General features: G+C 41.5%; 1 protein-coding gene across 9 annotated transcripts in view; it reads left to right on the top strand.

The window, feature by feature from the left end:
- Positions 1-25219, top strand: part of ATXN1 (ataxin 1) — a 274252-nt gene that overhangs the window by 154464 nt on the left and 94569 nt on the right. For 7 of the 9 annotated variants that reach the window (XM_027898444.1, XM_027898442.1, XM_027898446.1 and 4 more), the window contains one exon: positions 16246-16350. The exons of the other annotated variants lie outside the window; for them this stretch is intronic. The gene's annotated coding sequence lies outside the window, so the exon portion shown is untranslated. The remainder of the gene's footprint in view (positions 1-16245; positions 16351-25219) is intronic. 9 annotated transcript variants of the gene reach the window in all.

The raw sequence follows: 25219 nt of genomic DNA on the forward strand, positions 1-25219 counted from the left end.
CGATGATGAATTTGAAATAATTTCTGACTGGCTGGTGCTTGTAGTGCTGTCTGCATCCATATTTTCAGTGTCTGTGAAACGTGTAACAGTGGTGATTCTGAAAAACCCAACAAATTTTATCCCTCATAGTACACAGAAACTGCCCTAGAATTTTCCTTGTTATCTGTTTTTGGATCCTGTTTTGCTGGCAGTATGGTAGAAGTTATAGCTGGCACCCGCATCATGCAGTGCTAGGCTTTGTGTAAAAATACACTAGAGTGAATGTGGGCAGGGCCATAGCCTCTGCAGTTGCTCTATTTGTAGCACAGCTACTTCATCTTTCGCATGTTTTTTATGTGATATTCGGACAGATTTTAACAAACCTGGCTTAGGGTCTGAAGTAGCAACCAGCATTGTATCAAAGCACTTGGTATACTGTGGAAGGAACATGCTTATACAACACAAGTTATGTATATATATATATATATGTTTTGTTTGACTGACATAAGGAAAAGGGATTCGGAAAGTATTTAAATTATCTACAGATTTTTATTCCGTGTCAAAATACAGTGCTTAGAAATCTCACCATGAAAGCCTATATTGATAAAACCAGCTTCCCTCTCAGTTTTTGGGGATACCTGTGACCAGAAGGCCATTATGACCAGTTGCTTTCACTCTGTATTGATGTTGGAGTAGAAAGGACAGTCCATGGGTATGGTCTGCTCACCGGGATTTGGTGCAGAGGGGCTGCCCTTAGTAATGGTATGAAGGGAAGGTGGATTTCAGCAGGTGAGATATGATGGTTGAAAGCCATGCAGTATCCCCAGCCCCATCTTCTGCTAAAAAAAAAATGTTTTAAGAAATAACCTGAGTTTTCTCATGCCTAAGCACTTGAAGTATTACCAAAAATAAAAGTGGATTTTCTTTCTTCTAAGTGCAAAAGAGCCATTGGAAATATATTTAGACAGGCAAACTATAGATTCAAAAATATGTGTAGCAAATTTATCACAAACAAGACATGTTTATTTCCTCACTAATTTGCTTCAGAGACACTGTACCTTAGCTTGTTGTCTGAGACTTAACATGCAGATATTGAAAAAATAGAAAGCAGAGAACTAACAGCAGTGATAGAAGAACCACCACCTAGCTGCTTATTAAATAAAAACTGGTTTGCTTCCAAATTCTTAAATTGCTATAGTTATTTAATCTGGCTTGCCCAACCTCTCTTTTTAAGACATTTTTTCCGCTCAAAGATGCAAAAAACTTTTTGCCAGAAGACTTTGTTGGTTTAGATAACAACACTTTTTTTTCCCCATCATTTTCGTTCAACACAGGAGAGAAAACATTTTCAGACTGAGGCTTAGGCCTCATTATTTGGAGTTTGTGGAAGCAGAAAATGGGAGTGCTAACAGAGTATCTTCAAATAAATCATGATTAATTGCCTGTAGAAATACTCTGTCTTCATTTATGTGTGCTTAGCAAGCCTTTACTGACTACCCCTAGTTTCTGCTGCTGAAGAGTAAAACTGAGAATATGTAGCATTAGTACCTATTTGAATATAGTCCTGGTCCTGCTTTCACTGCTAGAAAGCACAAGTACTTGTTCTGCTGCAGTGTGCTGTTGGCAGCTAGAAAGAGCTGTTGATGAGAGCAGACTGGATCCCAAAACCGGGCATCCAGTGTGTACAGCACAGGTACAGATCTTCTTCTCCGGCAACGGTGACCATCAAAGTCTTTTTTGAAAGAGGATTCTGCCTTGCTTATCTTCATTTCCCTGCTGAGGGCTCTTTTCCCTGCTCTTTCTTTAAAAAAAAAAAAAAAAGGGCCTTTTCCAGACCCCTAGCCGTTTCACAAAGTCTCTCACAGTGTTATTTGATCATATGTGAGTTCTCCGTTGCCATTAGAGAGAGCAGCCTGCATGATGCAGCTTTCTGTGCTGTTGAACCTGGTTGTAGTATTTCTGTCTGCGCCCTGCCACACTTAGGACTTTGCAGGCCCAGCCATTTTGCAAGGCAAATTTCTTTCCTGCTCAGTTCTGCCAGTGTGGAGTTCTGCTTTGTCCAAGGTCCTTCCCTTTGAAAGTTTCTGTTGCCCTGTTGGCAAGTGGAAAGTCTCACTTGGCAAGGAGAGGGGGTGAAAAGAGCAATTTTCATGCTCTAAACTGCTGTCACTGAAGTGATGCAACACACTTGCTGTATCAGCCATCAGTGAAGCTGTTATACATCTTTACTGTTCATCAGCTTCATCACTTGTTCAGCATTTGGTGATGAAGGTTACCCAGGGAGAGGAGACTGCAATTGGTCAAGATGCACTCATTTCAAAGTGGTGGCCAGAGGAGCCCAACTCCCCGGCCTCAACAGAAACACATCCACAGAGAACGGTTCCTTTGGCTCTCGTGTGATGTGTTTTGTTTTTCTTTAACCAAGGTTAAGTCAGAAAGGACAGCTGCCTTCTACAGCTTTGTCACACTTCACAACCAAGGAAGGAGAAAAGCATTCCTCTTTAACAGCTTGACGTAGAGATCCAAAAAGCCCTGAATTCTCCATAGTTGTGCTGTTACTGTCACTTGCAATCTCATTTGGGGGCATTATACTTGGTGTGTCTGTAGCTCTTTTCCTTATGCTGTGGAGTATAAATCCCTTCCCCTTACACGTGGAAAAGCTTCTTGCAAGACTCAGCTGGGTGGCATTTTCCATGCTCCATTCTGAGCATCACAGGCTGAAGATCTCCTAGTCTTATGCTGATGAAGATGCCTTGTTTGTGAAATCATGTAATATAGTGAGGTTCTGTGAACCCAGCACTGAGATGGGGTGTCAAGCCATCTGTCCTGAAAACTGATTCCAGTTAGTTTTTATAATTTGATCTGTGCCTTTCATGATATTTTCATGTCCTGCCTTCTAAGGGAAGTAAAGGCCAAGGCAGTGCTTTGATCTGATACCAGTTCCATAGATTCCTGTTAGGGTTTTTTGAGTTTTCAGTATTATTACAAAAAAACCACAACCAGGGCCCGTTATTAAAAACAAATCATCAGCAGAGGGATGGTAACACGTGTCTGGAAGAGAAATGGAAAAGCTGAATAACATGGGAAGGAGCTACAGGTTGAGGTCTAGCTTGGGAAGATACTGGAGGTGGGTGCTGGAGCATTAGTAAAGTGTGTACAGGACAGCGGGAAATGTCAGATAGGAAAGAGTGAAAGGGGAGAGGGTGGAAAGCAAGTGTGTTGGAAAGTGCTGGCACTGGATTTGTGGAGCATTATATGTTCATTGTATATAATACTTCAGCGATGTAAAAGGTTGGAGTTTATTCTTGTTGATGGACTAATCAGAGCTCGCGCTTTTATGTCTTACTTCTCTGGAAACAGAGTGGCTGCACAGTGAACTGATCTGCGCGGCAGATATAAACCAGTTGTTGGAAAGGTCTCGTTTTCTCTCCTTCTTATGCAGTCAAGGGACTTGTAAAGCAGTGTGAACACTCAGGATGTATGCAATTCCTGTCCTAACCCTTGTCCCACCTATCCTTTTGAGTTTTTTTAAGCTTAGCTAGCTAATGCTCCCGTGGCCAAATACAAATACTATTGTCAGTGCTGCTAGGAAAAGTGATGGTATTTTTAAATGTGTTGAAGGGAATCCACTGGTGAGGTGCTTCAGGGTAAAGGTTTAGTTCTTAGTTTGGTTGTTCAGAATTTTAGTTTATTCCTTCTCATTTGTGCTTGTGCAGCTTGTCTTTCGGTAACACAGAAGAAATAAGGACCAGTTCTTTTTCTCTTTCCTGCTTTATTTCTTAAATTAACGAACTAGCTTATTTGAAACACATTTTGAGAGGAAAAGGTTATTTTTCTTGGATTTTTTTGTGATATCTGAAACTAAGGTATCTCACTAGTAATTGGGAAATAGCTTTGCTTTTCATAACCATATTGGACTTCCATACATCATCTCCTTTCAGCCTTTATCATCTATCAACTGATTTCAAGCCTAATTTAATATTAGTTGTGTGCTTTTGCATAGTTATTCTAATCTTAGTTCTTTCCAAAATAAGGGCAAATGACAGAAACAATGCTCGTGAGATAGAAACTCCTAGATGATGATATCAATTTGCTTTTTACAGTTAGAGACAATAAATTACTTTTCATTTCAGGTGAAATTTGCTACGCTGACATGTTTCCTCCTCCACAGAACACAGTTGGATTCTGAAACAGGGATAAAGAGGTAGCAGTCATGAAACTGAAACAGCAGTTAACTTTTTATTTAATTTCATATTTATCTGCTTGGTAAGATACATGATAAGCTGTATGGGCAGGTTATTTTCCTATTGTCTTTTAATTTCCTGTTACCTGTGAGGAATTTGCACTTAACTGTGTGATGAGTGCAGAATACTACAGGCATTACTTTTTCAAAATTCCTTATGCGAAAAAAAGAAGAGTGTTTCTATGTAGGGAACAAGGAAAAAGAATCTCTTAAGTCAACTACATTTCTGACAAAGCAGATTTTATTTTTTTTATGGCCTGATTTAGTGTTAGATTACTGCAGTCTCATTCCATCTTAATTTCACCCATCAGTGGAGTTATTTCAGCATAAAACTGGCACAAGGGATGGCAGAGTTAGCCTCTCTGTGTGTAATTATTCTCTAGTCTGCAAGGGTAAGAAGTACCTTCTGGAGGCAAGCAGTACTGCCCTATTAAATCTGCTGCAAATGAGGCTTTGAACACTGAACTTTAAGTACTTTAAACAAAACTTTGAAAGTAATTTTTTTTTTTTGCTGCAAATGTACTAAGTGTGCTACAAGAAAAAGGGTCTAATGCCCTTACCCTATAATGAGCCCCAGAGGGGCAAATCTTGACTCACTATTTACTCCAAAGCCAGTGAGTTTGCCTGCTTGAGGTGAGTTCATTGAGGTCTCTTCTTCGATTCGTTGTTTTTACTGACTTCTCGTGTTGAAGATAACCACACTCTGTCTCCGTGTTTATAGGGAGAAGACAGAGTGATAGTCACTAAATATCCACTCTGGGTGTGTATCTGACAGTAGAAGACAGAGAAGGTCGCCTGTCCTTCAGGCAACCTTCTACACCCTGCAAAATCAAGCATTTTAAAAGACAACATTTTAAATGGCCAAGTCAGTTTTTGCCCTTAGAGGCATTTCAGGACACATAGCTGCCGTGTATGTATTTGCAAGATTCAACATTTAATTCGTGTTTTAGAACTCATGTAATTTTCCTGCTGGTGGTAGTTTTGCCTGCACTTCACAACTGTATTTGTTAAGGTCAGAGCTATCAAATCTGGTTAGTCCCGGCCTGATTTCCAGAGCAGGCAAGTTGCCTGCGACTCTCCACTTTGCTTTAGTGGGCTTCTGGGTACATGCAGTGCTACTGTGAAGGAGGCCAGCTATGTAGGTCCCGAAATATGGATTGGTACCTCATTTAGTGTATTCAGGGGTGAAAATGCTGGCTTAGTATTCTCTGTCCCTCGGACTGCTATTCCATGTATTGCTCTTTGTATTTGAGACAGAAGCTGTCATTCACTGTATGCCTGTGCTGAAGCCAAGTAGGTCAGTGCCTCTAGGTACTGCTATGTAATATATATATCCCCCCCATAGATGAGTTACCACCCTCTGTTGAATCTTACTGTAGGTGCTTTTGCTGAAACATTTTAGTAGGGCTTTGCCCAGGTTACACTGGTCCTGAGGGCTGCTTGAGCCCTGGACAAATAAAGGTGAGCAAAAGCAAGCTTGATCTCTTCAACAGGTTCCTGTAAGGGGGATCGAGGGAGTTGCCCCTTCCTAAAGTCTTCAACCAGAAGAGGCACAGTGGCAAAAGCAGCCAGAAGACAAACTGTTGATCCAAACTGCATATGTTTCCTCTACCCTAAGCTAATTTTTTGTTTGGTCCAGCTTCTCTCTCTTCCCTGAGCCTCTTTTTCTCAACTTCACTCTTACCTGGATCATCTTTATCATCTTTTGCCTGAACCTTCCTTCATGCTCCTTTTATTCACCTGATCTCTTCCTGACTGAATGCAGAACCTCATGTTTCACTTCCAAGCCAGCTGTAGGGGCGCAGAAGACCTAAGGGGCTGCCCATTTGCTCATCTTCCACTGAGACACGGTAGCTTGCTGCTTGCTAACTCCATGTCTGTTTCAAGGCAGAGGAAACTAAAATAGCTTAAAGCACTTATTGCTGTTGAAGGTGAACATGTGACTGCCTCAAACTGCATCGCCACCAAAGGCTTACAAAAATAACGTGGTCTGCTGCCATCTGCTTACACCTCTTCCCTCCACCCTCCATTGCTCTTGTCACTTCAGGCTGATGTAAGCTCTTCAAAGCAAAGACCGTCTTCTCTGTCTTTACAAAAGGCCTGCCACTGTGGCACCTTCCCTACCCCATCTTTGCTTAGCTCTGTTTGCACTGTACTACAAATAATAGTAGTAGAGTTCATAGTTTTATAATTTAGTCTTAATAGGGATGTGGGCTGAACCAAACAGGAGTTTCACTTTGTGGTATCAGCCCGGTTTTAACTCATCCCTATTATGAATTTGCTGGTCACACTAAGATCTCAGGTATTGATCAATGATGTAATTGCCATCCTATAGTAGGACAGATGATGTAATTCTTCCCCGGTTACTGAAGACAGTGACCTTGAGACAGATCAGATGGTTGAGCAGCACAGATGGGTCACTGATTATAAAACTCCCTTGTTTTAAAACTAAACAGTCATCCGTTAATTACTGGAGAGGAATAACTACAACAAAATGCCAGCATGTTACAAAAGATACAACATCTACTGACTTTTACCAGAAGCTACATATTCGTGTTTTGACAGGTGACTTTTGATGGTTTTGTTGCTTTGGCCATCATTTCAATTTACATTGGGATAGCATAAAACCTGACTTTCGTGAGTCTGAGGAAAACATTTGTTTCTGATAATCAGTCACAGATTTTAAAAAAAGAAAGAGTAAAGTTGTGTGTAATATGAGAAATTCTGGTAGATGGGAGGAAAATATATGGCAGAGTTTTGCCAGTGAGAAAGCCTAGTTCCTCCCTGCTCAAGTTGAGATGGTTTGAATATACATTTGAATAAGGGGTAACATCACTTTTCATTTGAATACTTTATAAAAGAGAAAATTGATCAGCATTGATCAGCAGCTTTTGCATTTAGATAAATAGTAGGCAAAACCTGAGAAAGGTCATGGAGAAAAAAGAAATAACACCACTTGCCATGATTGCTAATAACATGGTTGAGAAAAGGACATATTTTTATCTCAGTGGAAAGAGGCTCTGAGAGACCCCAGTACAAGCATGAGAAACATCCAGTTATGAGCAGCATGGACCCTAACAAGAAAAAACAGAGGTTTGAAAAGACAAGTGGTTGAGGAGCTGTTTTTGGTTCTACTGTTGGTATTTTCTTCTTAACAGCTAATGCGCTCTGGCCTAACATTTGCTGTTTCATGGCAGACTTTTTTTGATTTTTTTGTTCCACTCTTCTTAGTAAACTGACATGTTGGTAAGGCAAGTATTAAACTGAAGAGCTTATCAAAGATGACTTCTCAAGCAGATCATTACTGAAAGTACAGGAAGAAATTAATAATTTGCAGGAATTTGTGACCTAATGAAGAAGATTACAAAAGAGTGATCTGACTAATTAATTACTGCAGTGAATTGATTTTAGGAAATCATAGAGACATATCTCAGTGAGATTCTGTATTTTCCACTTTTCTTTGAGCCAGATGTTTCTCTGGTAGCTTGTGTTTGAAACTAATGAATATTATGGGCAAAAATTTATTTTTCTGAGTTCTGTGAGCATGGACTTTCTATTGTTGAAATACACTTCCCTGTTTTATGAACTTTTCAGGTCTTCTGTTTTCCTACAGTATTTGCTTACGGATAATATTGCCTAATGTCTAGGGAACTCCTAATGTGTAAGATCTTACAGTCTGTTAAAAGCAGTTAAGTTGTTAAAGTCGGTTGAGTTCTTTATGTGCAAAGGACCTTTTGCTTAGAAACCATTCATGCCGTGTCTTAGTGAGAATTTCAGGTTTCAGAGTGATGAAATAAGAGCTTTGATGGATGTGGTCCCTTCAATAGTATTTCTTTTCTAAGTGGGCAATAAATCTAGATGTGGATGGTTGAAATTGTGAGAAAGTCATGAAAAGAAGGAAATTACTTTAATCCTGTAATGTCAAAGGAACCAGAAAACCTCTCACACAGACTCTCTGCCCAGGGATTAAGTATGGGTCTTCATTTTTAAGCAAGTTTCTGTGGAGGGATGCAACCACTTCAAAAATTAAGTTTCTTTGGCAGGCAGAGGTTTCTACTTGTGTAGGGAACCACTCTCCACTGATCTGTGAGACCAGCTTCCAAGTGCTCTCTTCTCCATTGTGGTTTCATTCCCACAGCTTTGCATGAGCTAGGCAACTGCTCATACTTCTGTTTTAGGACCATAGAATCTTTAAGGTTGGAAAGGACCTGTAAGATTTTTGAGTTCAAATACTGCCAAGTCCACCAATAAACCACGACCTTAAGTGCCACATCCATGTTTTTTTAAATACCTCCAGGGATGGTGACTCAGCCACTTCCCTAAGCAGTCAGTTCCAATGCTTGAGAACCATTTCCATGAAGAAAGTTTTCCTAATATCCAATCTAAACCTCCTCTGGCACAGCTTGAGTCCATTTCCTCTTGTCCCATTGCTTGTTACCTGGAAGAAGAGATGGGTCTCCACTTGGCTACAACCTCCTATCAGGTAGTTGTACAAACTCATAAGGTCCCCGAGAGCCTCCTTTTCTCCAGGCTAAACACCCCCAGCTCCCTTAGCATCTCCTCATCAGACTTGTGCTCCAGACCCTTCACCAGCTCTGTTTCGCTTCTCTGGACATGCTCCAGCACCTCAGTGTCTTTCTTGTAGTGAGGGACCCGAAACTGAACACAGAATTCAAGGTGCAGCCTCACCAAGTTCCCTTGTCCAGATCATAAATAAATATATTAAACAGAACTGACCTCCAAAGATGAACCATTATTGCCCTTGTTGTTTTTCATTTCCACTTGCATAGCCTCATACCTGTTACGCCACAGCACCTGGGGAGGTGAAGCAGTGACATAGGGAATGCACTGTGCAGGAACTGGTCACCATTGCCCCCTATCTCTTATGTCACTGTGTTCAGCTAGGCAGGGACAAGAGAGCATATCCTGTATCATGTCTGCCTGCTGGGCCTGTCCCAGGGAAGGTAGGGTGCAGTATTCTATCTCTCTCTCTTGCTTCTCAACCTACTCACCTCCTCCTTGAGCTTTCTCACAAAGTGGAGGAGTTCCTCTGCTTGGGCACAGCTCCTACAGTTGTTCTCAGTTCTGCTGGCTGGTAGTGGAATAATTTTGCAGACAAGGTACAGAAAGGCTGAAGGACAGGCTCATAGAAGCTCAGTGATGCTGAGGGTTGACTTCATAAATTTGCCAAATCCTTTGCAACTACCCTATCCTTCTGCTTGAATCCTTCCCCATTGTTTTTTGTTTGGTGCTGGTGTCATTCAGTTGCTGTCTGCTCTCGTTTTTCCAGCGTATTCACAGCTCAGTTACCTCAGCTAACTCACATCCTTGACTTGGAGCCTTTACACATTCAGAGACAGGAGCATGTCACTGAACAGTTTCTACCTCTGTGGTACTGCTTCAGAGAGTGAAATGTGCCTTGGGGCTGTGGAGCAGACTTCAGACTGTGCATCAGTTGCCTAAAGTCCAACTGTCTAACTTGCAGTGCACCCTCTGCATTTTGTTTCTGCACTTAGTTGATTTGCTTTGTTGTTTCAAAACAAAGTGACAGTGCTTGACGATGAAGCTTCCACTTGACGCAAATTCCTTTTATTTTCTTATTTCTCTGTCAGCTGCTGCCTTGCCTTCCAAGTTTAGATAACAGTTTTCAGGAGATTCAGGCCTTCAGATGACCCTTTAACTATTTTTCTCTCTTTTTCCCTGTCTCTGCTGGCTAGGATGTCTAAAAACCCCCAAATCTCTAGCGAAAGCGTGGGTTATAAATCAAGCCATTTGCCCCCAAATTCTCTCTTCTCTCCACAGCTTTTATAAGCTGTTTTACAGGAAACCTCCCTTCAGAGTCCTTTGCTTCCCTGCCATGTGCCTGTCTCACACACGCTGGGTAGGCTGTCCCTTGAGATTTCCTGTTCCAAACTAACTAACGCTTTAGAATGTCTGTTGTGGCAAGTCCATAACCATCAGAACCTTAAATAATTGTGTTACTTTAGATACAGGGAGGCACTTCTTTATCTGACAGAAATTACTATAGCTCTTCAACCTGGAAAAACTCACGTAGGTTTGTACCAAAGCACTATCAGGTGAGTTATGGGGATGGAAATCTTCCTCACACCCCTTGGTACACAACATTTTTCATGTTGCACTTCCATGTTGCACAGTCTCTTAAATCAAAGCGTGTATCCTCTGCTTCCTAACATTCTTCATAAAACTGTAAAGAAGCCTGGACACAGTCCAGGTAATTCTGAGTTATTTTCTTGTCCTGAATTTCTTCACTAGTCAGTGATTTTTTTTCCACCTCTGTTCACTGCCAAAGTGGAACATTATGGGAACTTGTTATGTAGTCTAGAGACTGATGAATTGTGAGCATGAGAGATCTGTATATCTGATTTTCCTGGAAGACTCAAAGGAAAATCAGGATGATTTTTAGGACATGAAGAGTGAGTTGTTATTGCTTACCTGCCTCAACCTCTAACTTAATTGCATGACACTGAGGGATGGAGATGTTATTAGGTGGGATATCCAAAACTCATGTGAACCAGAATTAATTCCTGTATGCCCCATGAAATCAAAGTCAGGACATACACATCTGTGTCTTCTCTTGGGATCTGAGCAGTTCTTCTTTTTCAGAAAATAAGCATATATTTGGACTTGGTTTGTTCTTCCTCGCAGCAGTTCAGCTTGGAAGTGAGAGGATTTGGCTGAACCCGTTGCTCAGCCTGGCACTCACACCAGGTTGCAGCTACATTCCCTTGTACTGTGTTACTCTATCTCTAGTCAAGATACATTCACCAGATGGAGAAATGGAGCTCTCCAGCCAGAGTGCTCACCATGAGAGTGGTAGAACACTTGGTTTGGCTTAGTTTCATTTCATCTCCACTTGGAGGAAGGTTTCAATTTTCCTTTCTGTGTCTTTGGTCTTGCCTAATTCTTCAGGACTGCCATGAAAGCCTGATAACCTGTTCTACATGCATTTTGGTTCTTCTCACATATATTTTACTGTCCAGTGGAAGAAAAAGTTCAACTTGGTCTACATAATAGACCTGTGTAACAGATGAATGCAGAAGACAAGACAAGACAATAATGATGGCAGAGTTTGTTTGTTTGTTTGATTCTGATAGGTGAGAGCCAGGAAGTCCAACTTTATACAGTGATCAGCAACTTAGAGCTCTATATGGGCTAAAAAAAAAAAATACACAGGCTTTCTTTATACTACAGCTCTCATCATGGTTACAAAGATACAGGAGTATTGCTTCATATTCTTCCAGTGTAGATGTCGTCTATTATGGGCAGCAAAAGTCAGGTGTTTCTATATTTACTGCTAGAAATATGTGGGTTTTGTGATGTTTGAAGACACCTGAACAGGACAGAGTTTGTGTCATGCAGTACAATGGGGCTTAGATCCCTAACTTTTATCTTATGAGACTTTCAGAAAGTCTCAGCAGTGCCATAAGACCCTTTGAAAAACTGTTCCCAGCTCCCTGGTTTCCAGTGGTGCGCCTGAGAGATCAGCCCATCTGTAGTTTCACTCCACCCCTGCATTTGGAGGCTGCTCGCCTGCTGCTCTGTGAGACTCTTCTGGTTTTTAAATCACTCCTGCAAACACGTGTTTAGCCTCTTGCTTTGGAGAGGAGAGTAAGTAGTAAGCACCAAGGCCTGCAAATGAAGTTTGTCCTTATAGGAAGGACCCAGCCAACAAAGGGAGAGATCTCATGTAAATGAGACTCATTTTGCAGGTTTTTTTCCTTCCTCTGCTTGTACATCTTTCTTAAAATCTGAGAGGTTTAGCATCGGTCTTGAAAGGACGCTCTGCAGAGCACAGATCTGGAATTTTCCGCGGGAGAATCTGCCTGCTTCCTTCAATAAATTTAGAAAGTTAGACCTTTTGCCTCTATTTCAGAAGTGTGACTTTACAACTCCTCTCTGTCATGCTATAAAACTGGGTGGTAGTCATCTTTGAGGAAAAAACGTTTCATACCCTGTTGCTCTTTTCTTGTGAGGCTCAGCAGCAGTGGTGGCTCAGGTGGTTCCCTTTGCAGAGGGTTCAGGAGTGCAACTGGCATCCTAGAAAATGAAAAACACTTGAATCATTTGCATAGTGGATCAGAATCCAGCCTGCACGGCTGCCAGAGCAAAGACCACAAACTTTCATATTTGAGTCATCTGCTGAAAAGTGACACATTTTTATGAAGAAAGAGCTAAATGTTTACTTTAAAGTAATTTTATTTGCTTTCTTGTAGCCGAGTCATCTTAGTTGGTGAAGGTTATGTATCAACAAGATTTTCTTGCTGTGTTTCTGTGTCTGCTGCATTACAGTGATCAGTTTGACCTTGCTTGCAGTCATAAGAACAATTGTTTGACTTGAGTGTGAATATCAATGCTTGTGTCTATAGAAACTAATCAACATTTCCTCCTAATTTTTGTAAATAGGCTGTGACTGTGGCACTTGGATTTCCTGTCTCTTGCATATCTGAATCAAAAAATCTCTGCAGACAATGATGTCTTGTCTTCTGCGTTAGCCATCTATTGCCTCACTAATGGGCATCATCTTTATTATAGTCTGTATTTCTTCTGTTGAGATATGTCCAGACATTACCAGAGACTATAATTTTTCATTTTTATTCTACATCATGAATTTGTTTGAGGGACTTTGTCAGTAATAACTGTAGAAAATAGCAAGTAATGTAAGAAAAGCAGGTTGAACTGCCTACAATCAGCATTGCACAGCATTCAGTATTTTTCCAGGATAACCTTTCAAAGTTACTTTTTTTCAAACACAGTGGCAGTTTAGTGTTGATTTTTCTTCCTTTTTACATTTCAGCATGAATGATTCAGGTTGTCTTGAGAACAAGGTACAAAACCCTGCATTATTGTACCTTTTTTAGAAATAGGCCAGCTGTTTCATTGAGTAGCTGTGTGGCACCTTCACATTTGGGGGTGGATATCTGAAATTTGGATGTAGACTTGCCCCGGTATTAGGAATTTGCCTTTTCATTTGCAGGAAAACTTGTCCCTAATCAATCAGTGTATAAACTCTTGACATCTCTCATTTTGTACCCACACAGCAGGAGCTTGTTAAGTAGCACTGAGTATGCTGTATTTTAAAGCTGAAGGACTTGTTCTGATATTTCTGTCTGTCTCCTGAGGAGTGCTGTGGTCCTAGGCATATAGGAGGCAGAGGAAGGAGATTGTCCTCCCTTGTTTTCAGCAAACCTGTTGGTTGCCCAGCCAGGGTGGAGCACAAGGAGGGGATGGAGAGAGAACACAAGCTGTGGAGGATAATAAATGGGGGAAACATGGGACTGTCTGAACCAGGAGACTCAGGGGCGGTTATGGCTACAAGCACCAAGTGTGGGGACAGCATTCTGGAGTTGGTGTGACTGTCGGGGGTGGATTGTGTGATGCAATTGGGATTAAGATGAGGAACCGTGAGGAAACTGGTGTTAAGAGTCTGAGGAGGGAAGCAGCAGGACTGAAGCCACAGAAGAGAAGGGAAATTTCTGTTCTGCACATTGGTATGGAGTTTTTGATTCCTGGGGCTGCAGTTGGATGCTGCTTTCACACCTGTCTGGTGTGAAGACACAAGACGATTCCGCTTCTGGTTGGTTGGTTGAGTCCAAGTGCTTGATACAGCCTCGTAGCCCTACTGAGACAGCAGAGTGAATTATGTGGATGCTCTCCCTCTGCATCAGTGCAAAAACCCTGGTGTGAAAACACACGGTTTAGCTTAAACTGCTGCTAAGTCTGTTCATGCTTGAAGTGGATGAGAAACATTCATACAGTTTGTTCGTGCAGCTTGGTGGTGGAGAAACAATCTCCAACAAGAGGATACAACAAGTGTCTTGCTGGCAGTAGTACCTTTTGTGAATGCATCTCTTTCCACCTGTTTGTACACCTTAATGTTGCTGTCCCTATGATGTCAGCATGAATCTGTGAATGCAAATTGGGTGTCTTAACCCTACAGCTTTTCTCTCATACATGACATCCTTGATAGCTTGCAGTTATATCAGTTCCTCAAATAGAAGAAATCTGTCTGCATTTAAAAGTTTCAGCCCTGGTAATGACTTTGACCTGTAGCTCGTGAAGATGTCCTCTTTTGGGTCTGCCTGTGTCAGCACAAGCTTCCCTTGTGCTCACTATACCTCTCCTTGGAAAGGACTCTCTTTGGTGAGTCTTCCCCAGCTGGTTGGAGGCAAAACTGGGTTAGCTTGAAAGAGTGTAAAGAGTAGTTTGTAGCTGCTCCAGTTTATTTTCACCATAACGGATTACAAAACACTTTTACACCAAACTGCTAGCACTTCTGAAGGGAGACAGTCAGCACAGGAAGAGGGGCAGCTGGTGCTGAGCACATGTGTGGGAGGAAAACCTCATCAGGCGGTGTAGCTGGGTTTGGAAAGGACCTTTGTCCACAGCTTCAGTCTCTCTGAGTCTCAGTTCTGTCTCTGCAACGGGGAAAAAAAAACCCTCTCACAGGGGCGTTGTGAACATGTGCTAATTTTAGTAAATCAGGCAGTTAGGTAATATGGTGACAGCCAGAAAATAACCTATAAGGAAATAGTTGCTCTGTCTTCAAAGCATAGTGTTTAGGGCCATTTTTAATAGTGAGAATGAAGTAAACTACTGAGTTTTTCTTGTTCAGTAATACCAGCTCTACTATACCATGAATGGCACCATTTCCTGTGGAAAATACTCCCTGTGTGATCGCAAAATTAAGAACGGAGATAAAATGTTGTGCAACTGGCCATATTTCTGATATTTCCTTGCCTTTTAGTTTTTGGCTTAACATTTTTGACATGTCTGTATGTGTTTGTATGTGTAATGAACTATTTGTGACTAAGTTCATAGTTGCTTAGTACTTTCTGTCCCAAGATGTCAAGCACTCTAAAGAGGGCTTAAAGGACATTCAAGCATCTTACAGTCCTGCCATTATGTGCCTTTAAGCACATTTTTCTCTCCAAAAGTGCTTACATCTGGTTCTTAAAAATGATTCTAGCTTTAAGTGAAGGAGGTGAGAGGGGAAATGTTCTTCTAAATCTGATAGAAAATCATGATTGGACTTTTTTTGCAGATCTCCCTGATAAACCATTTCCCTGTATTTATAAGTCCTTGCATTGTAACAGGTGAGTGGGAGGTACCAAAAAATACAGCTATGAAACCACAGACATTGTCAGCAAGAAAACAGCTGGATTAACTGTCATAACTAGGCATAAATTATTTTGAAAATTGCACTATTTGAAGTTAACAGAATTGCACACTGTTTGAGTTGGGTGTCTTCCTGTATAACAGAGGAAACAAGTACACTGATAAGTAAAAAAATAAAATTAGCAAAGTGCTGGGTACTGAGTATGTATCTCTCCAGCTGATTTCCTTCGGAGTTACGAGGATTCAGCAATCCTGACAACCAAGCATGCAGAGTCTAAGGCATAAACATAAGTTGATGTGAAACAGTTTTGGTCTTGGCAAGTTTATTTGCCACAGAGTAAATGACACGTGAGCTCCATGTGTAAGAGCAACCCCTTAGGAACTGCCTTTGGCCGTGCTCTTAGGCCAGGGTGCTTTGTGGTAAACAAGAGGTGGCTCACCACCCTGCTCTTCTTTGTTTACTTGGGGCTGCCTATAGGCATACACCCTTCCCTGCACCCAACTGCCTCCTTTGTCAGACCGTCTTTGCATTCTTGCTGTAGCTTCACAAGATCATTTCTCTCTATTGTATGGGTAGAATAAGCGCCGTGATGGAAAACGGGTTTGGCTTTTTATTTTCTTGAGGAGGTAAAAGATGTTGTGCCTTGTCCAGGCAGTCTGTTTGAACAGTGTTGGAGCTTTTGTTGCAGGGGCTGGGGTGTTTAGTAGTTTGACTTTGCTGCTATTCTATTTGTTTTATGCAGCCAGTGATATATCACAGATCTATTTTTTGATCAGGCAGCATTCCTGTACTATAATAATTCAGAAGCAGCATTCACACACTAGCTGTGTGAAACACCTGTTGCTTAACTTCTCTACATGTGCTTCTTGCCCTTGTCTTCCCTTAGGTACAGTTTACTCTGTGCAAGGTATAAACTCCATGGAGCAAGTGTTTGCACAGTGCATAGCACAGCAGGACCTAGGTTTCGTCGTGTTTCTGGACATGCTGTTATGTAAGTAAGGGTACTCTGTCTTGCTGAGCAATTAGAACAGTTCACATTAGCTGAACTTGTAGAGTTTCCTGTGTGCAGGCCGGTGAGAAAAGGTTTTGTTTTGTTTTGTTTTTTTTTTTCCAGGCTGAGAGGGGCTTTTCAAATGTTCTCCAAATCACAGCAGCAGCTGGCTCTTTGGGCATTAGACAAAGACATGATTTGGAAATAGCTTCAAAGTTTTAGAGATGGCCCTTCACATACTAATGCTCCCAGATGAGTTAAATGGGGGAAGTTCACACCCCTCTTGGTGCTGTTGTTTCGGTTTTCCAAGCTGCAGACTCAGCGTGAGTGCAGCACGCAGGTTTTCATAGCGAGAGCTTTTGTCGCTCCCAGAAGTCCTAGAAACTTAATTGCTCTCAAAGGCAAACCCGGAATCTGGAGGACCCAGTGCAACCTGCTGAGAGAACACAAATGAGATACTATCACGTTTCTGTGCTTGGGCTTGCATGGAGCGAGTTTGCTTTGTGAGTGAATGCCTTTGGAATACACTGGTGGTTTTTTTTGTTGATTCTTAGACATAGCAGTAATTGTTGTTGGCTTTGTTAATAGGCATCTATGTTCTGCTCTGTAGTTACTGTTCGTGTTTTCTAAAAAGTTTGCAGACAAAAAGAAATATTTGTTCTGCCTTGAAATCATGAAAGTATTCCTGCATTTAAATGGACTGATAGCCTTGATCCAGCCATCATCCAGCCATCATCCCTTCAAACAGGCATGGAGGGAAAGCTGGCCAGTTGTCATTTGACTGTTGCTGTCTATCTTCTCTTACAGACTGTACTTAAAATGCCAGTATTTAATTGTTCCTTTTTTATTTTAATTTTTTTAATGCTAGTTTGCCAGCCACTTTTGTCCTTAAACAAATGAACCATGATGGCAACTGAGAAGAAACTGCCTTTTGTAGATAAGGAATAGAGTTTTCAAATGTCCTTATATAGCATGGTTCCCTAAGTTTTATTTTCCTAAGTAACTCCTGTAAAAATTTGTGGAGAAGGTCTGTAAGTTGGTCTGGGAGGTTTCTGTCATTTTTATCCATAACCCAGTTTTAAATGTAGTTTTCCTCATCTCCTTCAATGGTTAGTTTGTAGGCTCTCCATTCATAGGAATACTGTTTTGATATATTTTGTATGGAAACTGAAGCAGGAAAAGGTTTTAAGGTAAGCCAGCCAAATAAATAATCCAAGGTCTTTTGATCAGTTTCCATTAGCATTAAAACAGTAATCTACCCTATTAGATGTTATTTGAAAGGAAGTTCAGTGTTTAAAGAAGATAAACATACCAGTTGACATTCAATATGTCTTCTCAAGTCACCAGCAGAAACCTTGCTGAACCTTGTTGGCAGAGGTGCCTTCTGCAAAGGGTTCCTGAAAACACCTCCCCAGCTATTGGCTTAGTTTCTAAAATGCTCTGGCACTGCAGTGGGTCTGGTGCCAGAACTGAACGCTTGGTCCAGCTCCAGCTGGAGCTGAAGAAAGGCTGAATTATAAGACCTCTAGGATGCCTTCAGGTTCAGAAGAAACCGAGCGCTGGAATAATGTGTCATCCAAACTGTGATGTATTCCTAGAAATTGATGAATATGCTATTTTAATTTGTGGAGTTTATGTAGCTGAAGGTACTGAGATATTAGTGCTTAAAAGAGAAAGATCTGCAGCTCTTTAAGAATGCCTGGCGCACAAACAAGTGAAGATCTAAATTGCTTTGAGTTGCTGATAGTTTTCACAGCTTTGCGCAGACACACCTTTGCTGGTACTGACAAAACACAAATACCAGTTTCTCATCACTGTGCTCTCCTTGGCTGGTGTACATCTTAGTACTATACCTTCACAACTTTGGCACAGAAAACGGAAAGAAGCGGTCAACAGTAGGCTCTTACCAAATTGTTGGTTTAAAATGCTCTGAATAATGACAGAAATGAATTTCAAAATGAAGTTTTGTTGTTTGAAAACTGGACATTTGGTGCATTACATCACCCTGATCCCAGGCCACTGTGCTGAAGTTGCACTGGATGCAAGAACAGACTTGTGGTCCATGATGAGGACAGTAGCAAATGAAGGAAAGACATTATTTTCTTTCTGCAGCAGTGAGTTCCTTCAAACCTTATAGATAACTGAAAAGTCTGTTTTCAAAACATCTCTGACTCTATATGCAAATAAAATTTTTATAATTTCAGCTTTTGCTAGAGATCATATCCATTATGCCTCTTTATGACAAAGCACTGGCATATTACAACCAAATGCTTCTTGAAGAAACTCATTTGAAATGCAGGGTGGAAAGTGAAAGGGTGTTGAGCATCCACCTAATCCATATCATGGACCATCATATATTTCAGCTGTCAATAACAGCCTACCTGTTGTTGCCAGCCACTTCTAGGAGCCTTTGCCTGCAAATATGGAGTTAGAAATGAACGGGCAAACTCTGGCCAGTATCACTGGCCTGGCAGTTGGGGTATATTAGCTTTACTAATTTGTTGGAAAAGAAGTGTCACTATTTGACTCTCCAATGGCAAAACTATCAGTGTTCTTAGCTGCTGTTAGCACTGGATTTAATCTCAGTACTTTTGCCATCTGCTATAAAAGCAGTGCAGACTACTGAGGAGTGGAAAATTGCATTGTCTTTGAGAAGCTTTCAGCAGAGCTGAGCAGATTCTTTGATTTGCCATGATCAAACATCCTGATTGACAGAGCGGAACTTGAGTTCCCTTTTTGACTCGGTGGCCGAAGTCTGCTGTGAATTCTCCTAACGATGTGGCATGCAGCCTTCTTGAATTAAAAATTACAGTGGCTGTGCTCTCTGAGTGCTGCAGTGGTGGCACAACAGCAACACTGATCAAAGTCTCTGCTGCCTTTATCTGCTCTGCTGGATGTTACTCCTGCCTCTGCTCCAAGGGCAGGCAGCAAGGCAGGCCTCACAGCAGGCACGCAGCACACCCAACATTTTGTCAGCTGAAATATTTTCTCTTATTCTTCTACTAGGTTTCTGTCACAACGTACAAGATGCTGTGACAATTTAGGTTACTTTTTTTAGCCTATGACCTGTATTTCTGCCACTGTAGGCTCTGAACAGTTTTGTCAGTTCTGGATTGCCTTGTGGCTCACCTGGGATAGATGGTTGTCTCCGGTATCTTCATCAAGCACTAACCTTACCAGTATTGCTCAGTAAATAACTCCAATGCAAGGTAAACTCGCTTTGCCGCTGTTACAATTCTCAGTCTTCCAAAAAGCCAGTAGATGGGGTGTGTGCAATTCCTGTGCAAAATCACTGTACTTTGCAACCCAAAGATCCAACTTTACTTTTTACATTTTTGCTGCAGAGCGTCCTTTTTATTGTTGTGGTTGTTGTTGTTGGAGGTGGCCCTCCACATGAATCACAAAATTAAGCAACCCCAAGCGTAAGCACATGAAATTCTTGAGTGATACTTTTGCATGAAGTACTCTGAGCATGATCTGCTGTGCACCTTGCAACACTGTTAGGTCTTTGAAATCTGGGTATGAATTTTTATCAGAAGCTGCTTTTTAATTGTTTTTTTTAAATTACACTATTAATGAACTAGAAAGGTATACTAGTATATATCTGTAACTAAAACCAGACTGGGTTACCACATGCTTCTGCTAATCTGGAGGTTGCAGCATTAGGTGTAGAAGTCATGGGGACAACTATGAGATAGTTTTCATATTTTGTGTCTCCAAGCCCAGCATGTAAGGTAAATGTCTATTTGTAGGCATGATTCTGTTGATCATACATGTCAAAATTGAATTTGCTGGCAGTGTAAATTAAAATCTTTTGCTCTTGTTAATAATGTTAATAATGATTATGTAAACAATAATGTTAATACAAACTGTAGAAAGGGTTGTTAGAGACATCCCAGAGTGGATTTCATGCCTGTAGGTCAGTTGTGGTGGACTTCAAATGGGAAGGTATCTAAAACAGAACACAGGGTTTGGGACAGGTTGTGTGAGGAACTCCCCTGAGTTGTGTTCCTCAGGGGAGGTCACAGAAGAGCATATCATGCATGAACCAACATGTAAATAAGCTGGTCCAAGGTCATTTATGTAATTCAAAGTGAAACTTTCTAGGGATGGAGTCCTGTTAGGTAGGTCCTAGCTGCTTGTACCTGATTGGCAATAGGGAAACATTCAAGTGATTTGCTAATAGTTAACCAAGGGAACTCTACTAATAAACACAATCCGTGTCTGACAAGTATGCACGTAAGGAAGGAATATCTTGCCAATAAATAACTTAGAGTTAGAATACTATATCAGAATTCAGTGATCTTCTGAGAAGAAGTGTAAATGCTGATCGTAGAGATCTACAGCTGAAGTTTGATGAGAGATTTTGGGAAGAAATGATGTGCATACGCACATACGCTCTGCTCCAAGCTGGTAATGCAATTGTGGAAGGGTAAAAATCTTCAAATAGCAGACTAACCTCAATTAATTAAAAATGAAAGTTTAATAGTAGAGTATGACAGAGTCCTGAAGGCACTGGTTTTGTTTGTGCCTGTGATGAAAGGGACAAATGAAACAAACCTGTTACTTAGCGCTGCCTTTCAGAAGAGAACCACAATAGAGATGTTTTAATCTGGTGTGGTAAAGCATGCCCAAAACACTCTGAACATTAACAGTTGCACAAATGATTTACTTTCCTAGCAGTCTGATTTTGTATTATAGCATATTCTGTTTCCCTTCTGTCTTTAATGTACAGTTCTGCTGACCATGCAGTTCACATTGGCTGCCACGGGCAGAACTGCAGGTCAGCTTTTGAATGTAGGAGAATTCATGAAATTTAAGTATTTTTTGTACAGCTAATGGCACTTGTGAAAGTACAAAGACTTTGCTTTATCAGCAGATGTGGTCTAGGTTTACATTTATGTCCACATTCAATCCTTACGTTTATTGCAGTCGAGGGGAAAAAAATTAGAAGCTCGGTGCAGTCTTTAACAATCTGCTTTGGTAGCTGGCCAGTCCACTTACACTTGTGTGAAGCACATGTTAGGGTGGTTCTTTCTTGCATTAACTCTTTGATGCTTGGAAACAGGGATGATTCACATGACGTGGCAGGGGAAATTAATATAAATGCAAGATTAGCAAAAACTTTGTACTTGCCTTGTGTCAAGCCAGGAAGGGATAATTTTTACTGTGAGAATGATTAGATGGCAATGTTTGCTGGACTGCTGTCGCAGAAAAGGGATATTTGAGAAGGTGATCCAGCTCTGCTGGAGTCTGCATGGTAAGCGGAGGGCAGACTTTCCACTTGGAAACTAGAATTGGGTTGGGCACTTTCTGGTTAGTCAAGAGGGTTGCTGGGTGTTGTTTGCGATAGCTCAGCTGTTTCACATGTGACATGGCTGTGTTTTCTCACTTCTTGCCCCAGCTGGTGCTGAAGTTTGGAGTAGAAGGCTCTTTGCCAACATTCTCCTGTCTGGTTAGGGCTTTTTTATGTTGGTCTGGGAAGAGATGAAGAGGAATCATATCCGTGCATGGAGAAATGGTTGTGAGCAGAGTGCAGTGGGAAGGCCACATGTCCCTGGTTCCCAAGTGCAGAAATAACCAGTGCCAACTTGGGAGCTAGTCTGTAGCACCTCAGCTCGGCCCAGCCAAGCGTCCATCCTGCAATGAGCAAAGAGTGGGGTGGGACTTCCTTGTAAGGTGATTAATGCAATCTCCAAATGCTATGGAGGGGAGTCATTCGAGAGCAACAGTAGGAGATTTTTCTCAGGGTTAAATAGTGTGCTCCTCTTTCAAACCAGGGAGATGAGAGTCTGGGAGAAGGATATGAAAAATAGATTAGCTTAAATTGGAAACCTGGCACCTGGAACACCTCGAGTTTTGACAGGCCACGAGATAATACTTCAAAGTTGTTCAGCCCCACAAGGTACAGTATAATTTTCTGTTTGGTGAAAGTATTACTGGGAAACTGGAGTCATTCTCAGGGCTTCCTTGCTCTGGGCACTGTCACAGCAGGTAGAAAATAGCTCCTGGCTGAGCTGACTCTGAGCCTGCACATTCTGAGCTGCTTACTTGCCTATTCTCTGTCTGCCTAAATATTTAGCAGTAAACCTTTACCCTGAATTGGTTTTACCACGCTGAGCACCCAGTGTAAATATGCCCGAGTGTTACTGAATCTGCCTTACCAAAATGAAATATTTTAAAATCATTAAAGCTGGAGCAACGTAAATATTCTTTGTCTCATGAAGCAACGTAAATATTTTTTGTTTCATGGCAGCATAAAAGGAGCGTGGCCTCCTTATTACCCTGAAATTCAAATGTATTCAGGGAAGGTGCAAGACCCCCTCACCCTTATGGCAGTTTGGCAGGTATCGATCTTCTTACTTGGTTGGGTTTGTTTGGGCACTGAAGAGAAATTTAGCACATTGGCTTATCTGTGAATTTACCTTTCTGGCATTGATGGGTGATTCCCAGAGTTTAGTGCTCAGAGGCAGAGAATGTCTTTCCACAGTCACTGAATGAGTGTCTCTAATTCTCACTGTAGTTTATGAGCCTGGTCTCTCTTTTGGTGGTTTACAGGGGAGAAAGAAAGTCATCCCAGATAATTTTTTTTTTAGCCACGTGCATTTGAAGCTCATTTTGAAATACGATTAATACATGCCTGCACATAGGTAGGATTTTAGGTTTTAAGGATAATAATTGGTTTTGATGCTGTTTGCTGCTTGAATGTTGGAGGTTTTTATCTAAGGTAAGATAAAAAGAACATAATTATTTTTAAATTATAGCAAACCCCACATTTTCTCTTAAATGTCTTAATATGAAGTAATTTAAACTAAATTTCTGCACAAATATTTTCCTAGAGATTAGCTGTCAAGTACAATAAAAAAAAATTGCACTTTTGCAGGGACCCTATGAGACTTTGCAAATTCAGATTTATTCTTAATGTTAAATGTGGTTGAAGATGTCATTTCTTAAACAGCACTTTTAGAAGTAGTTAGCCTAAAAGTATAGCAATTCAAAGCACAGAGGGAATGATTATGAAGTGTAAAGTCTTGAAACACAATGCAGAGGTTGACAGTTTCACTACAATTAGAAGCAAGGCAGGCACAACTCCCACTTTGAAAACTTTCCTATTGCACTGCTTCCTCTCTTGGCCTAGAAAACCTCAAAAAAAAACCCCTTTGAGTGGCTTTGCTTATTGACTTAGCATAGTTATACTCAATAGCATTAGGAGACAGAGCAGAAACGGCTGCCAAATGTGTCTGAAAAGAATAATCTTTACAGAAAGCTTCACAGAGGTATTTTTTTCACATGCTTTCAGTCTCCTGAGAATGCTGCTTTTTTGAGGAAAGCAAGTTTTAGGGTGGTTTGGTTTTTTCTTTTCTTTTTTTTTTCAACAAGACTTGTTTTGTTAGGAAACCACTCCCTTCTGCTGCAGCATTTAGACTTGCTGCTAATTGCCTTTTGGTTGATGGCATTTTCCATGAATTGCCACAGTCCCCCACACGGTTACAACTTCACACTGATTATGTTATGTGACAGTTCTGCCTGCTGCCTTTGGGAGGAGTGGCTGAGAGAAGTATATAGTGTACCTGGGAAATTGTGAAGTTTATTGGAATCAAGGTTTGTAGATGCTAAGACATGGCAGAGGCTGTTCCTCCCAGGCTAAGATGGGTGGTATGAGGAGGGCATCCTGTTACTGTGATAATTTTTGTACCGCTCTGCTGTGTGCCACTGCTGAGTATTTTGCATAAGAAGTCATGGCAAGGTAGTGTGTGGTTTGTTAGCTTGATATTTTTCATCCTAGTTGCACACTGTAGTGGAAAGCGAACCCTAAGCTCTGGTGCCAGAGAGGGTATGGGAGGGGGTGATCTTCACGAACACTACTGGCTCTCTGAGCATCGTGGGATGCTCACCGAGGCCAAGCTGCAAACTTGTCTCTCTCCCAGAGCCTGGGGACAGCACAGATTTGTCCTTAGCCCAGCTCTGTCCTCTGCAGCAAAACCTCCTGAAGCAGCTGAATAGAAGATTGTTGCTGACTGAAGCTCAAGTGCTGCCGACATGAGAAGTGGATGTAGCAGAGTTTTTCAGCACAGCTAATCCACTTAAACTATGGAGCTCATCTGCTGATCTGCAGGGGTGACAGCGCTCTTAGGTGTGATAGCTAAAGAGGCTTTGGCACGAGCCAGTGCTTCAAGGCAGTCAAAACCTGCAGCTAGGGCTGAGGATCTGGTTACACTAAGTTGGCCATGACCCAACCAAATTCGGTTAAAAGTAAGCAGTTGGGTGAGATAAACCCCTCTACTTAAGCCTTGTCTTAGCTTGGGAACTGATCAACGCGGTCAAGTGCTTCTCCAGTCTAACTGCTTTAATCCAAGATAGGGCTTACTTCATCTGTGAACTGGGATAAGCTGTGCCAGTAAAAGCCCTTCTTTTAACTAGGATAATTGCATCTACAATGCTTAAATTGTATTACTGCACATAATGGTACAGATCTTTTACAGGTAGAAAAACTTCTGATGTAGTAAGTGTGATTGGGTGGTCCCACATACACTGTGGCTATTGGAGGTGGTGCAGGATAAAGAGCTGGTGTTGTAACAGGATCTCTGACTACATTACTCTCTTGTCCAGGCTGTGACATGAGTGTTTTCACCTCAGAGATGTGGTTGAAAAGTTTAGGTCCGTCTGACGCTCCGGTGCTGGCTTTAGGCAAGCCCAGCGTGGCCTTTTCTGACACGCGACAATCGGCAAGGGTGTCTGCAGCCCACAGGAGCAAGCAGTGGGTACTGCTGCTGCCCTGTCAGCATTTATCTTGCATGAAACCCTTATTTGTTCAGTCCTACCCTTTTTTGTGGTGGAGGGGAGTAGAGGGGTAGTGTGAGGGGCAGTG

The sequence above is a fragment of the Empidonax traillii genome, unplaced genomic scaffold (assembly GCF_003031625.1).
Source record: "Empidonax traillii isolate 1590-97213 ecotype Southwest subspecies unplaced genomic scaffold, ASM303162v1 scaffold597:size822913, whole genome shotgun sequence".
NCBI lineage: Eukaryota > Metazoa > Chordata > Aves > Passeriformes > Tyrannidae > Empidonax > Empidonax traillii.